Source organism: Triturus cristatus, chromosome 4_2 (genome assembly GCF_964204655.1).
Source record: "Triturus cristatus chromosome 4_2, aTriCri1.1, whole genome shotgun sequence".
Lineage (NCBI taxonomy): Eukaryota > Metazoa > Chordata > Amphibia > Caudata > Salamandridae > Triturus > Triturus cristatus.
The window spans coordinates 16,685,561-16,702,585 of NC_140586.1; positions in this window are offsets into that span (position 1 = coordinate 16,685,561).

Genomic DNA, 17,025 nt, shown 5'->3' on the forward strand with positions numbered 1-17,025 from the left:
AAGGACACGAATGAAGTCAGTGCAGGCGCCTTTCTCCATTGTTCATATGGTGAAGTAATGTACTTTAGTTAGGCTTCAGTCGGCGGCCATCTTTTGGTAGGCCAGAATAGTCAACTTAAGCAAAGAAAACACAAAATCGTAATTAATACATAGAAATGATTAAAACAGTGTTATTCCCTTGCTAATACCCTTATGTGTGTGCATTTATCTATCCATATGCGACATTCAAAGCAGTTAGTGCTGGTTTATTTAAGCGCAAATCACAATAACTTTACTCAAGCAACATTTATAGTTTTAATATGCATACAAACTTAGTTCACTTATTATTTTAGCCATGCAAATGCATACCCACGTATATTCTCTTTGTTAATACGGTTGGTTTAGTACTTTCACATCACACTATTAATTATTATAATTATTCATTAGTTATTTTAAGATAAACATATAGAAATGGATGGGGTATATAAAAAAAACATTTTACCCGCTCCATCACTGGACAACCAAATATGTATCCCTCCATTCTTGAATGACACATCTTTCAAAGCACACCCTGTTTTTACCTTGCTGCCTAAGAGCTTGGAAACCCTGAACGCCCCAGAAAACATCCATACCATAAGGGTTGAGAAAAAAACGTCCCTACAGACTGCTGGTAAAGCCTCAAGTAATCGGGTTAGTGTCTTCCAAGAAAGGGGGTTACGTGCCAAACTCTCCCCTGTCCCTAACCCAACCTTCTAACATCCTCCCCCCCACTCCCCCTGCTGACGGGGTGTAACCCCCACAGGAGTTTCCCCATGAAAGCAATGCCCGCCAATTTCCCGGCAATGGTAACTTTAGAAAGACCCCTTTCAATGAGGTCCAGAATAAACTGAATCACATCTTCAGACCGACGCCAGACCCCAGATCGCTTACAGGCGCCAGATGCCAAGAATTCCCTCCCGGACAGAGTATATGCTGCCCATGTAGAGGCCGACAAAGAGCCTACCACCAGTTGTAGCACTCTACGTTGCCTACATACCAAAGGTGATCCGGCAATGGAGTTGGTGTCCTGTCCGCCTCCTTGGCCAGCCCACGGAATCTCCCCCACTGTGAACGAGACAAATCATCGGATATGTCATTGTCCACACCTGGTATATGCAGTGCCCTGAAAGCAATGTCATGTCTGAGGCAACCCAGCACAAAAACCCGCAGCAACTTCAGAATCTGCTCATCTCTTGCGGACTGCCTAATGATGATATCCACCACTGCCATGTTGTCCACTCAAAACAAAACTTTCTTGTGTGCCACTGACAACTCTTCACCCCACAGCGTTAGTGCCATCAGTAATGGGAAAAGCTCAAGGAAAGCTATGCTCCTCCCACCATCCTTTAAAAGCTGTGGCCACTGCTCAGCACACCACCTGCCCTGTCAATATATGCCAAATCCGTCCCTGCCAGCTGCATCAGACAAGATCTGCACGTCCCACTGGACGTCCTCCTCCCTGGCCAAAGGCACTCCATTAAAAGATTGTAGAAAAACTGACCACATGCGCAAATCCTCTTTCACCCCTGCTAAAATGCGAACATGGTGGTGAGGTAAATGATGTCCAGCCAGTGCCCGCCCAAACCGCCTACAAAATGTCCTCCCTGCCCAGACCACCCTGCACGCAAAGTTGAGATGACCGAGGAGCACCTGTATGTCTTTTACCGTCACTTTCTGCTTGGACATCATTCTATCCAACAGTTCCAACATTTTAACCTTTTTGTCGGCTGGCAAGCGAGCCCGCATTGCCACAGAACCAATTTCAATCCCCAAACAAGACAGAGCTGTACAGGGACCCATTGTCTTCTCCGGTGCCAAAAGGCACCCCCAGTTCAACCATGAGCTCATGGAAAGTGTCCAGAGCTGTCTGGCACTCCGTGGAGCCCGGTGAACCTACAAAGAAGAAATCTTCCAAGTAGTGCGTCACCAATGTGTGACCCGTGCGCTGCGTGAAGTACCACGGCAAGAAGGTGCTAAAACATTCAAATAAAACACATGACATAGAGCAACCCATGGGTAAAGTCTTGTCCACGTACCATTTACCTTTGAAATGGATACCCAGAAGGTCCCAATCATCTGGATGGACTGGAAGTCACCGAAATGCCGACTTTATGTCACATTTAGCCACCGCTGCAGCTGCGCCCGCGGTCACTACTAGTGACATTGCGACGTCAACTGAGGAATATGAAACTGAAGCCGCCTCCACATCAATAAAATCATTAACTGAAGACCCCTCTGGCCATGAGAGATGCTGAATCAATCTGTATTGATCGTCCTCTTTTTTGGGCACAACTCCTCCGTTGGCCAATCATCAAAGGGGCCTGCCATTCTCCCTTCTCGCACCTCTTTGTTCAGTTTGTCTTGAACTAACTGTCTGTGCTCTGTAGCTGATTTTAGGTTATCCACCCACCGCCTCTGACGTGGCCCATGGTAATCCAGATGAAACCCCTCTGTGAACCCCTCCAGAAGCACCTCTTTGCCCTCAGATTCCTGTACCCCCACAGGCCCTCTTCTAGTGTTACTAACTTAACTGGCGTAGGAGCCTTTGGGCCCAGTACCCTGCGGTCCTTTGCCTCCCTTGTTGTTCTGGTAATGATGAGATTGTCCTGATGTGCCTGGCTGCTGCCCTCACTGCACCTTGCCACCCCAACAGTTAACCAACGGATGGCGGCCGCTGCACTTTGAGCACTCATGCTTAAACCTGCAGTACTCTCTCGCGCACATGCCCTTATTAAAGTCCCAGCATGTGCCTCCTGTCCCAGATTGTGTTGTGGCTGCACCTCCCACCCCTCCCCGGGTGGGCTTCCCCTGAAAGGGCCGGTACACCAAAGGCAAACCGCCAGCCGTAAAGATGGTCTTACCGCCTGCCGCAGACCCCATCATGTGCTGCCACAAATCTGTGTCCAATTCCCCCATTTCGCTTCCGGGTCCCAAGCCATATGGGCCCAAAACTCCTCATCATATCGAGCCCAAGCGTAGCCCCCCCCTGCGCCCCTCCCCCTGATCTGTGCCTTTCGAATTACGTCCATGTACTTAAACATGGCTACGCGGCGCTCGGGAAACGTTTCGCAGTAAACACTGGCGTAAATTAAAAACGCTGCCGTCCAATTCTCTATGGTCATTGGCACCTTAGGCCTCTTGGCCAACCCATATTCCTCTTCTTTAGAGCCCTCCTAAGACCTTATTTCCCTGAGTAGAAGCTTCTGCAGCTCCACGTATTATCCTTTCCAAATACGCTCCTTGGTTGCCAGCATTAAGTGAGCCCCCAAAGGCTTCGTCACTCCCATATATGACAGTTTCTAAATCTTCAACTCTTTACTCTCCAAAGGCTCCTTAGCCCCCCCCCCCCGCTGCCTCTGTATTTGTCCTGCTCTCCACTTTGGTGCCCTGCGCTAATCCCCCGTCTCCTGTTCCTTCCCCCGTATCCTTAACATACTTCCATCTCTGTGTAATCTCCCTTCAATCTCTCCCCCACCCCCCTCCTCCCCCGTCCCGACAGACACCCTTTTAGGTTTGGCCTGTGTTCTACTAGTCTCACCTGGCTCTAAGGAGGGTGCCCGGATGGAAACCGCCCGTCTTGTCACTGTCTCTGTGTAATCCATTGGCCGAGGAGCCCTCACCGAGGGGCCGCACTCTCTCCTGGATTCCGACGCTGATGCCCTTCTGTGTGGCGCCACTGCCGGTGCATGCAAAATACTAGGAGACACATAAGAAGGCCCCCCCTCCTCATTATCCAGCAATTCCCCTTCTTTTGGGCTATCCTCATCATAATCCAACACAATAGGTTCCACCACCTGGAGTGCATCATTAGCAAAATCCACACCACAGGCCCTACCGTGCTTAGCATGCCCTACACTGGCCCTACTGGACCCGGCATGCACTACTTGCGGGAGAGCCCACTGTACGCGCCGATACTCCCCCATGCGTTGACCTCTCTGAAATTCCGTCTTTGCTGGCATGGCAGACCACCTTGCACCGCTCGTCGTTGGGGCCAGCAAGGTTGTACTGGACCATTGTCCGCTGGCCGCGACAGGATCCCCCGCCAGTACGGATTGCGCCGTGTGAGGCTCCACCCTCCCTTCACCTCGGTGCAATTGGGCTGCTCCCCGCCCTACCGAGTCCGCTGCGCTGCAACGCTTTTTGCCATGTAAAGAAAAAGTTTGGACTGATGTGCTGGGTCCCTCGCTTCTGAGCGCTGCGCCTGCATCCCGCCAGCCCTGGGCAAATGCCCCGGCCAATTTCCCCTTGTCTATGCCTGTCTGCTCTGGCTTTCCAACCCATACCAAGGGGGGGGGAATCCCCCCTTCTTCCTCCCCGCTCCACTCCAACATAGCCTCCACCACAGTCGAAGCGGATCCAAACCCCTGCCTCCTCCCACCTTCATTCCTCTGCTTCCCAGCCCCACCCGGATCCAGCTCAACCGGCATTCCAAATTCTGAGCCACACCTACTGTCCCTGGCCCCATCCCCCCAAGCCACCTCCCAGGACCCCAGACTATGGGCCCCTGCCCCAGCCCACCTTCGTGGAGGAGCTACCGTGCCATACTCTGCTCCCAAACCTAAGGAGACCCTCTGCTGCCCCTCACCCCTCCCACCTGTGCCCATTCACCATCCCCCTTTGAGCTGCCCCCTATGGATAAAGTCTCCCCCTACCTACCAGAGCCTTGCGATGCCCAGCGCGAGGGCCTCGACAAAATTTCCCCATCACCCAACTTCACCCCTTCAAAAGTGAAACAGTCTCCCCCCATTGCCCCTGTCAGGAAAAACAAAATCCCCCGGTTCTATCACACCAGGAACCGAACCGGCCAGAAAGGAGATCTCCCCACCCTCCACACAGGTACTATGACCATTCAAACTTGGCCCCACCACAGCGGTCTCAAACAGCTCCCTGCCCTCCTCCCACCCGCTCCGCCCTGCCTTACCAGGAGAGCGAAGTGCACAAGGGCCCCCTGCCTGCCCAGCCGCTTCCTCAATCACTGGCACCTGCGCGGCCGAAAAGGAGGCTGAGCGCCGCTTACTACTCCGCCCCCGCCACGCTTCACACTCGCGGCGGGGGCAGATCTCGCCCGCTAATTGTGCCCTGCGCCCAGCAACGTTTCCGGGGGCTCCCCCGCAACTCCCCCGCTACAATCCCAGAACCGCCAGTCGACCCCGACGCCTCCCCACCCCCGGAGTGTCCCACAAATGCTGGTGCTGCCTTCTTGCTACTTGGGCAGCCCCAGTCACTCACCGGAGATAGGCGGCGTTTCTTAGGCGACGTGCAAGCCGCCACAGCCGCCGTGACAACGGCCGAAGCCTGCCGCACTGGCCACACCGGCCGCCCCATCTCGCCGACGACCATGTGTATTCTGCCTGCCTCGCTGAGAAGGCGGAGGGCTTCAAGCACCCGGTAGTCCTCCATCAGAAGCGGTAATGTATATCGCCAAGAATAAATCTCCCTAAAAACTACCACTAACCTGACTAAGAAATGTAACAAACCAGCAAAAACACTTCAAAAACTAAACTACGCCTAAGCTCCCAGCCACCAGGTCACCAAACCTAAAATGGTGGCCCGGAGCAGGAGCTCAATTAATTTATAGTTGGGCTCTATTTGGGCTACAAAAACATGTAGCCCAAAACAAAATGGCTGGCTTGAAGCCTGCCTCCCCCCTGGCCCTCCCAAACTGCCTTGGGGGGGGACCTCCCTGTGGTTGGCAACCCCCCCAGCCCCCCATCAGGACAACAATAACACATGCACATGTCGCACCAGTCCGCTGACTTGGCTGCTGCAGTGTCTGCACTGCAGACAGCCGGGAAAGTAGCGGCTGGAATTCCTGTGTCCCGCTCACGAGGCGCGGGTTGAGCTGCAGAAGCTGAGCTGCTCTCAGACACTCCCTCGCATTGCTTATTGTGTGTTTGAGGCGAGAGTACATGTTCATTCCTTCTCCTGTGGGTGCGCTTCATGTCCTCAGCTCTGTAAGGTTTGGCGGCTTCAAATAAAGGTATAGTACACACTACCTGAGCTTCAGTGGAAGAGACACGTCCCCCCGCGCCAGCATTCTCATAGGGTGTCCCATGGGGTTTCAGTACTTTGAGGGTCATCGCTCACATCTGATCAGACATGCCTCGCCATGCTCTGTCCTCACAGCCTGGGAGGAGACAGTCCCCCTCCTGGGGTCCCCAGTACAGCGAAACAGCTTTTGTGTCCCTCTCTGCTTTGACTGCAATGTCAGATGGAATATGTAGGGTTAGGGCACTTCACTAGCTGGGTGTAGGGTTAGGGCACTTCACTAGCTGGGTGTCAAACAGGGAGACGTACACCCGACTTAATCTCTTGGAGGCAGGATAGATTATTGGAGGGGGGTTGGATAGGGGAGCTAGCGGTTGATTAATGACTGGGGTATCTCCTTGAAGTGCACTTGACATCCGACAAAACAAACATATCAAGCGCCCACTCACCTGTCTATAGGCACCTGGAACACTCAGCAGGAAACCAGCTTTACAACTGACAGATGAATAAATGGGTAAAATTAAATCGTCGCTTTCTCACATAGTGTGAAAGGCCTCCGAAAGCCCCTTAGCTCTATCCTTACAGAACACACGAGGGTTCACCATGTTTACCTTTAGTGTGTATTGATATTTGAAGGGCAAGGAATCATTTTTGACATCTTGTACAAATGTGCCTGCGCAGTGTTTTGAAAATACAAGTTGAATATGTTTATGATGATGTATCTATCTTATCCAGAGGTCTGCATTTGTGCACGCTTTTGTAAATTACATTTTAAACATGAGCATTTCAAACCAGACAGCATGACTTGTAATTTGGTGCATTTCTGTCAGTGCTGTGGCCGTGGGCCCACTTTAAGACAGACCAAGAACACATAGACAGAACAAAAACATTGACGCAGTGTAAAGTATTCATTGCATTCAGGTTTTCTTTTCCTTTCGCTCCTCTTTAGTGAAGAAAGGGAACAGGTTATAAAGCAGTGGTGATCAAGAGACGCGACGAAAGTGAACGCCGCGAGCAAAAGAGACGCCGTGCGCGTGCACATCTCCTGTCCGAGCAGGCACGGCAAACAGGAGACAGGGAGGGAACAAACATGCCTCCCTTCCAATCAAAAGCGCACGATTTTGACGCGCGCCAATGCAAAGCATGGATGGAGCTTACACCCTGCTTCGGAGGCAAAACCAACAACAACTGATCTCGCAAGTCTATTGCTCTTGCATACATAAGAGCTGTTTGGCTTTGTCATTGCATTTTTATCTATATTGCACAGAAGAATAGCTGAAAGTAAAGAAAGAAAAGTGTGACACGGCCACAGTTGAGCATGTCATAAGCCTTTTTTTTTTGAAGCCATGTTGCACAACAGCCATGCTGCAGTACAACATGGCTAAAAAGAAACAAGCTTTTGCAATGCAATAGGTCTTGCATTTTTGAGAGTTTAAACTATTAGTATTGTAAATGACAATTCCTTTTATTTATTTGTTTAAAAAAAACAATACATAAATAAAAGGCATTGTAATTTAATATCCTAATAGCTCAAAATCTCGCAAATGCGAGACCTATTGCAGTGCAAATGCTTGTTTAAATGGGGCCTCAAAACGGGTCTCTATCGGGCGCAGTTTTGTGCCCTGGCACAGGCGGTCCCTTTTTTCCCCCACACTGCAATGACAGCAGGCACATGGGTGTGCGCATGCTCACACTGCTCACTTCTCACTAGTGGAGAAGTTACGACATTATGTCATGCCATGTGAGCGTTGTAGGTGGTAGGGAAATCCTTTAAAGAATCATTTTCTCTCTGGATTTCCCTTCTCTTTTTGAAACTCAGGAGCAGCAACATTGTCGTGGTGTCACCAGGGCTTTAAGTAGAAGCTTTTTCAATTATTATATACAAGCGATAGTTGCTGCTTATTTATCTTATGCAACAAACAACCATTGACAAAGCCAATAGTCCTGATTTGTAGGTATGATATTACTTTTTGGATCATTGACAGAAACAACAAAATACAAGGCGGGGAGCACACTAGCCTAAGCACAGATGTTTAGCTCACGTGTTTTTAAGCTACACCCTTAATTACATTGGCCACGCCCCTTTGAGAGACCCCCCAGTTTTTTCATCCCACAGTTGTAAATCCATCTGTGCAGTACCCACCCCTTGGACTGGAGTAACACTGTGTGCTTTCATTCAGGCCACAATGTAGTGTTAAAATGTACCAGAAGGCCCTTTAAGACCTTATGGAGTGTTCTCTCAAAAAATAGTCTAAAATGTATTAAATCCAAAAGTGTTCAACTGCTGGTTCAAAACAATTTCACATTGTGGTACGAGCATTTCACTTTTTAATCCATACGATTTGCCCAAAGTATGTTCCATGTAAACATGTGAAGTGAGTTTTGGGGGCTCTGACTGGCAGTTGGTGTGTTGCGTCCTTTTCTGTATTAGTACATAGCTCTTCACGATAAACACCACTACAATTTGGCACATCAGTAAAAATGTGATTGGCCCATGGGTCAAGAGTTTAAGAAACACTGGCGCTGGCTCGTATGGCAGGTGAAGAGTGTAGAGAAACGTGCAAGATTACTTTTCCCTCTCATCAGGAATGTACAAATGTGTGCTTAACACTACATCAGCTTAGTGAATCGCTCCCAGTCCTCATAATATGACTCAACAACCCCCCGTTTAGTTGTGGTTGCATATCACATTTACCCTTACTTACGCACAGCAAGTCAACCAATGCATAACGCGAAACTCCTGATATCAGCAAACAAGCTGAAAGACACGCCGTGCGCGTGCCTATGTGCTGTCTGGGCCCAAGCTGATGCAGACGCCGTGAGCGTGCACATTGGCATTCCGGCGCGCACATGTTTTGTCTCCCTTCGCGCACCAAACCGACAACAATAGTCTCGCCAAGGCTAAGCAACGCATGCGCTGCGTTCGCTAGGCAAGACCTTAAAAAGACAAAGCTAATCGGTTTTTTTACACAAGTTTTATTGGTTTTCACAAGGTGCATAGAGGAAATCATAACAAAGGCCCGAGGAGCCACAACATAGACATGCCAAGATATCAACCTTACACAGAATGGAAAAAATGTATACATAAACAAACATACATCCAGCATTGCTCCCAGTAAACAATAGTACACTAATGCGCTCCATCCCGTAGGGAGCACCATGAGAGAACACGGAAAGTGGTAGAGTAAGGCATTCAGTGGTAACAATAAAGGAGCAAATCGGTATGTGAGTGAGTGGTGCGGGGGGTGCAAAAGATGCGAAGAGGGGAAGGGAGCAGGGCGGTGAGGATAGGAGGAGGTGGGGAAAGACAACAGGAGAGGGGCAGAGCTGGTTCCAAGAAACAAGAAAACAGATGTACGAGAACATGGGGGTGGGGGTCTGCCCACTATTTGTCTCAAAAAGCAGAGTAACAATGAAGACCAACAAGACTCATCAGCTAGACCCTGACTTAGGGCCTCTAGTTCATGCATGGAAATCCACAGGCGGGCTCAGCATCTACAGCAAGGTGGTGAAGTCCCTCGTGAGACACCAAATGGGGCATGTTAAAGTAGTATCAGGGGACAGCGAGTAACCCACTCCAAGTATCCAGGAACTTTTCCAAGTGGTCGTTCAGTCTAGCAATAATGCATTCATAAGATGCTAGTTTGTACATATATTGGAGCCAAGAATCATAGGGTTGGCAAACACTAATGCACCACACCCGGAGGATGTGGTGCAGTTCGGGTTCCTCAATTTCCCTCTACTTCCACGGACAGAATGAATTCTCAGTCACACACACACACACACACATCATACGCTGGTGGGGCCCATAACACCGCGCCTACAAAGGGACATTGGTTCCGAAACCAAACTGTTTTCCTTGATGGAAGAACCACTTTCCCTGAATCACCCTAACGATTCCTCCATCAAATAGGTCGATCGAATAATTATGTTGTTATTAGTTCAATAATACCTTAACACTCTAATTAATCAATAAACATTTCAATGAAATAATCACCCGACACATTAATTCAAATAATGATTTTCTTTTATCTAATTTAAATGCAGGTTAAATCTTAATAATGCAATATCATCTTTTGTCATATTTACCTATTCTGGCTAATTGTCGTTTTCTAAGTCAGAACTGGTCCTCAGTAAATTCGTCAGAGTTCTGTTCTATCATGTAGAGTCACCGTCCTCTCCGTCAGCATAAAGATCTCTGATCATCGATTCTCCGTCTACAGCTACTCTCCCTACACCTCTCTAGTCTACTAATATTTATACTAAAATTTGCATATCAAATGTTACATTTCTCATTTCACAGTAAGATGATTGGCTGAATTCAAATACATCTCGGCACATCAGGAAACATTTTCAATTCTTCCCATGCGGTAAAAGTCTCAATGCGAATGTATGGGAAAGAGTAATCCGTGGTCCTAAATGTATCAGTTCGTTGAGAACAGGTCGGGTTCAACAGTTCGTATTCTCAATTGTAACATTTTCTTCACGTTCAGGGGCATTGGCACCTCGCCCAGGGTAGTCTTCATGGGCATGGTCTGACAGGTCACACAAGGGACACGGTCAAAGTCAGTGCAGGCGCCTTTCTCCATTGTTCATATGGTAAAGTAATGTACTTTAGTTAGGCTTCAGTCGGCGGCCATCTTTTGGTAGGCCAGAATAGTCAACTTAGGCAAAGAAAACACGAGAACGAGAGCGCGAGAGGCGCGAGAGGCACACTCCTTACCTGGCACACGTCGGGAGCACAGGACTACGGCTCCCAAGATACCTGGAGACTCCGCCCCCACCCGCAGGCACTTCCGCGCCCGGAGGTGCTAAAATCGAACGGCTCCCTCGGTGGAGCGGGAGCCCTTGGCGAACGGGAGCGCGAGAGGCGCGAGAGGCACACTCCTTACCTGGCACACGTCGGGAGCACAGGACTACGGCTCCCAAATTACCTGGAGACTCCGCCCCCACCCGCAGGCACTTCCGCGCCCGGAGGCGCTAAAATCGAACGGCTCCCTCGGTGGAGCGGGAGCCCTTGGCGAACGAGAGCGCGAGAGGCACGAGAGGCACACTCCTTACCTGGCACACGTCGGGAGCACAGGACTACGGCTCCCAGGTTACCTGGAGACTCCGCCCCCACCCGCAGGCACTTCCGCGCCCGGAGGCGCTAAAATCGAACGGCTCCCTCGGTGGAGCGGGAGCCCTTGGCGAACGAGAGCGCGAGAGGCACGAGAGGCACACTCCTTACCTGGCACACGTCGGGAGCACAGGACTACGGCTCCCAGGTTACCTGGAGACTCCGCCCCCACCCGCAGGCACTTCCGCGCCCGGAGGCGCTAAAATCGAACGGCTCCCTCGGTGGAGCGGGAGCCCTTGGCGAACGAGAGCGCGAGAGGCGCGAGAGGCACACTCCTTACCTGGCACACGTCGGGAGCACAGGACTATGGCTCCCAGGTTACCTGGAGACTCCGCCCCCACCCGCAGGCACTTCCGCGCTCGGAGGCGCTAAAATCGAACGGCTCCCTCGGTGGAGCGGGAGCCCTTGGCGAACGAGAGCGCGAGAGGCGCGAGAGGCACACTCCTTACCTGGCACACATCGGGAGCACAGGACTACGGCTCCCAGGTTACCTGGAGACTCCGCCCCCACCCGCAGGCACTTACGCGCCCGGAGGCGCTAAAATCGAACGGCTCCCTCCGCGTCGCGGGACGTGCGCGGGCGTCGCCGGGCTGAGCCCGGGCAGAGGGCGGGCCGTCTGTGGCCGTCCGGGGCAGGACGAGGCTGGGCTGGGCCACGGACCTTGGCCTACACATTTAAGGCTACGGACTAGCAAGTAAGACTTCATTTAGACTAGCGGTGTACGTTCGTACCCTCAGCTGGGTGTTTTGTGTGTTTGATAGTGCATACCGTATGGTGAGGACATTGTTGCTTATCTTATCTATAGCAAGTTCCGGCAGCCGATTTTATGTCTAAGCCCAGGTCTGTAAAAATAGCTGCCACAAACGATACCAGGACAATGGATAACTATCTTGTCAAAGTGGTAAATAAGATTAATAAAGACAGGAGACTCTCACTTGGCAGATCGAGCCCAGAAACGTCACCAACAAGGTTAACCTTGTCCACTACGCCAACGCTCGCTCTAGATAGTGGCTGTGTTAACACCAACAATGCAGACGCAAATAACGACTTGGCTATCCTAGTAAGCCCTGAAGAGCGTGTAACCCCAAATGATCCTGGTTCCAGCCAGAGTCCGGCCCCCAGTCCAAGGGATATGTCTACCCCTTCTCCGGTGCGTAGAACGGTGCGTGCATGCAGGAAGGTTCCGGTCAAGAGGGTGGCGACCCGAAAGCCGAAAAAACAAGGTCCAGCCTCGCTAATTAAAGGGGATACCCCAGAGTCAGAGCCCATTAATAATGTGGAGGGAAGCACTCTTCATCCAGCACACATAGAATACTTGGCTTCTATCCTACAGTCCACACTAGAGGCTCTGATTAGCCCACTGTTGGAGAAGCTAGATTTAGTTTCACTAGAGGTTACCAGATTGAAAGGTCTCCTAGACTCTCACTTGACTCGGCCTCCCTCCCTGTCGACCCCTCAACCTGGTCTATCGGGCTCCACGGGCCTTAGTTTAATGGATCCTGCATCCCATACCACTGTTAACACCAGGGAGGGCGGTCCTGGGGGCAGTATTCAGTCACTTAGGGCTGTAAATGCCCTGATTACCAACCCACCCACACAACTATCAGTGAGTACCCTACCTGCATTAGCACCAGCCTCACGACAATCTTATTTAGCACAAAAAAGCTACCAGAAGAACTTAGTAGAGGGGGAAGTTATTGGGACCAATAAACCCAGAAGGAATAATGCAGCCAATAATGCTGTCAACCTCCCACCACAGTGTGTCCCATACACAGTGGTATTAACTAACGTTCCTGAGGTTGACTCCTGCATGTCTAACTCTAGGCTGGAAACCCATGATGCTCTGAAAAATAAAACACTTGCTTGGCTGAACAAGAAATGTGGTTTTCCGCTGGCTTTTTCAAATGACATAATATCCACTCGTAGAGTAGGCTGGATCGGCAATGGTAGGAAAAATATAAGAGGGGACTGCATCATTGTTAATTTTAAATATCCACAACATGTTGCCACTGTCCTCCTAAGAGCTGCCTCTTTACCCATCCAGGATAACCTAGTCTGTGCTAGACCTCTGGGTTATTTTTATAGTCATTTGACTAACACCCAACCACGATCACCCCAACAGCCAGAACATCATGGTAATGGTCCCACAAGGGGAACGGCTAGTTGTCTTTTTAATCTGCCAGTGAATGTATCTGGGTACCATAATGGTGGGGACTCTTATGGTCATCAATCAGCGAACAGGCAGATGGACAATATTCTTCCCCTCCACAATCGTTATACGGCCTTGTCCACATTGGAGGAAAATGATTGACTTTTCGACGGCACGAGAAAGCCTACCCAGTTACCAGCCTCATCTCTCAAAATAGCCACCTGGAACATTGCTGGTATAAAGAACAAAATTGGGAACTCGGACTGGCTATTGTCACTTAAGGCCTTTGATATCATTGCTTTACAAGAGACCTGGGATTTGACGAATAGTTTTTCCATGGATGGCTACAGCCATTTTTGTATCCCAGCTATAAGCAGTTTGGCAGGACGACCCAAGGGGGGCCTTTTGAGCTTATTTAAATTGGACATAAAAGGTAAACTTTCTCAATGTTCATCTGGCTCGGATAACTGTCTGATTGTTGAACTTGTTTCGCAAGATAAGGCCAAGATCCTTTTTATTAATTTTTATAATTCTCATGCTAATGATTGTACCAGTCAAAACTTAGAAGTACTGGACAATTTTTTGTCAGCCTATAGTACCAATGTAAATACTTTTGAATTAATATTACTAGGGGATTTTAACATACACCCATGCCCCCTACCATGTATCAGCCAGGATGTTGATGCTCCCCCTCTCTCCTCCTTAACGCACTTAGAACATACCAGGCGAGGTGAACTTCTTGAAATCTTCCTAGCAAGATGGAATTTATATGAATCAGGCAGTGAGGATGGGAATAACAGATCCCCTACCTTTAAAGGAAAAGACAGGGGTACCATTATAGACTATATTTTTTTGACTCTTTTTCTGTTAAATAATGTGTCTAAATATTATACAGAGGTATCAGTTTTTAGTGACCATAATCCTGTTCTTGTAGAACTGATGCTTACAGACGTAATCTCCCTAAAATCAGCTAAAGACAGAGGGGGAGTAAATCTTATGGTAAAAGTCCAAAATCGTAGGTTGAAATGGACAAAAATAGTCCCTGATACTATTTTACAGGAGGTCTTGTCTAGGACCGAGGACGAAGTTGCAATATGTTTAGCAAATAGAGCCGAGTGCAACAAGGTCATAGCGGCCTTTGATTACATTTGCTTAGAAATTGATCGTAGCCTCCAGAACAAATCTAGCTCGAAGCTGTTAGCGGGTAAAAGATGGTTCGATAAGAAATGCTCAAAGGCTCATTGTGATCTACTTAAAGCCCTGAAAGCCTCTCCCAAAATCCGCGCGGAGATAGTTAGTGCAAGGACTGTTTATAAAAAAACAATCCTAGAAAGAAAGAGGGTTTTGAAAGACAATGCTCTAGCGCAACTTCTAGAACCAGAAACCCTAAAAAATAGTGGTCTATTCTGGAAAACAATAACTCAGCCACTTTTCTCAGAAGACCCAAATACTCCTCTAGAGGCTAATATCCCTGATGAGGGCTGGATTAAACATTTTAGTGAGATATACACAGAACCTTACAGCTCTGTTATTATCGCTGCCCCCACAGAAGTGGAGGAGGGGGAACTGAGCACCGCTAAGGTCATTGTCACCTTTGTACCAGCAGAAGTGGAACGGGCAATAGACTTGACCCCGAAAAACAAAGTTCCAGGCCCTGATGGGGTTCCAGGGGACGTTTTTAAACATGCACCCAAGTTTTGGTCTAAAATTTTATGTAATGTTTTTAACGTCCTTACAACTGACAAAATCCCGGACTCTTGGAAAAAATCCATTATTATACCGGTCTTTAAAAAGGGAAACAGGCAAGACCCATCCTGTTATAGACCGATTTCCTTAATAGATTCATCGGTGAAAATACTGGGTAGGGTCATTTTATTAAGACTGAATGATTGGCTAAGTGAGAAAGGGGTCTTGTCAAATGTTCAGTACGGTTTTAGACCCAAAAGGAGCACAATTGACCAAGGTCTCAATCTGCACTTACTGGTTGAAAAATACACAGGGCAAGGGAGGGGTCCATGTACTTGGGGTTCATGGACCTCTCGTCCGCCTTCGACCTTGTAAATCGTTCTAAGCTATGGAATATCCTGCTTAACATAGGCTTGGACAGGGCACTTGTTTGTCTTTTGGCTGACCTTCATTCTGATCTAACAGCTGTGGTTAGAGTTACCTCGGAAGGGCGTTGTACAAATAACTTTAAGTCAGAAAGAGGGGTGAGGCAGGGGTGCATTTTGGCTCCCCTCCTCTTTACCGTTTATATAAACGCCCTGGAACCTTCCCTTAAAGATGCAACTCTTGATGTTCCGCGTATAGGTGAACTTGGTATCCCAGTTCTCCTATACGCGGACGATGCGGTTTTGCTTTCCCGAACTGGTGTGGGTCTTCAACGGCTACTGGATGCTTTTGAAGACTTCATGGGTACTCTGAACTTGAAGATCAATGTTAAAAAGTCCCAAATTATGATAATGGGCAAGGGAAAAGATAACAAGTTAATAAAAACATTTACATGTGGCAAACAAGAGCTCTGCAGAGTAGCCACTTTCCCCTATTTAGGGATAACATTTGATGAGAGAGGTACCTGGGGTCCCCAGATTAAAAACAGAAATATTGCTCTCGCCAGATCCTCTTCTGCCCTCCAGAGCTTTATTAAAAAATTGGGAGCAAGACCAATAGTTGCCTTGTTAAAAATTTACAAAGCAAAAAGCCTGGCCATTGCTACATATGGCAGTGCTATTTGGGGCTACTGTTCTACGGAAAGTATGCAGATTACCGAAAACAAATTTTTAAGATCAGTCCTTTCCGTTCCCCAGTCAACTTCCACATATATTGTCCATTCTGAACTTGGCATGGGATACATCTCAGACCTGATTAAAGTGGCCCCTGTCTTGGCCTGGCTCAGGATCTGGCTGAATCAAGAAATTCCCTTTAATCATGCCATCTTAAAAGACTGTTTGAAGCTAGACAGGGCAAGTAAAATACCGTGGCTGGCCTACATTAAAAACAGTCTTGTAAAAGTAGGGAGACCAGATCTCTTTTTTTCCCCGTCCACAATAACTGCAAAAGACATAGTCTTGATTAAAGGCTTGATGGGAGATATGCTACGGTCAGACAGGGAACAAGTAGAACTTAAGAAACCAACGGTAAGATCGGGTATTATCCTGTGTACTTATCTTGGCCCAGAACCATACTTAACTATTGTTGATTTGCCTTACCATCGCTTCCTCTTAACTCGTTTTCGGTTGAACCTGATTTATCTTTGGGTCACTTTCCGACTTGGTGTTCTCCCGAAAACGCTTTGCCGTGTAAGTGTGATAATTTCTCGATTCAGAACACATTGCATTTTTTAATGTTCTGTGATCACTTCACGGCTTTAAGAAGGAAATATTTAATTCCGATTCTTAAGGAGGCTGGGTTCATACAGGTCAAGCCAGCACTTTTATTTCTCCAGCTATTACAGACTCCAAGGATAATATTTCATGTTGCAAATTTTTTAGTGGGGGCTATTAGGGTCAAGAAAAGGTTGTTGTCTGATAATCCTGTGTATTTGGGTCCTTAAACAAGATGAATCGTATATTGCCATTTGATAATGATTACTTCATGAATAATTTTTTTTTTTTTTTTTCTCTTTTTTTTAATTCGTAGATTTTATGAAAGAGATGTGTATTGCTTGTTTTATTTTAACTGACCTCTTCTTAATGCTTTTTTAGGATTGGATTTTTTAGAAAGTATATATTTTTGTATTATTCACATGTAA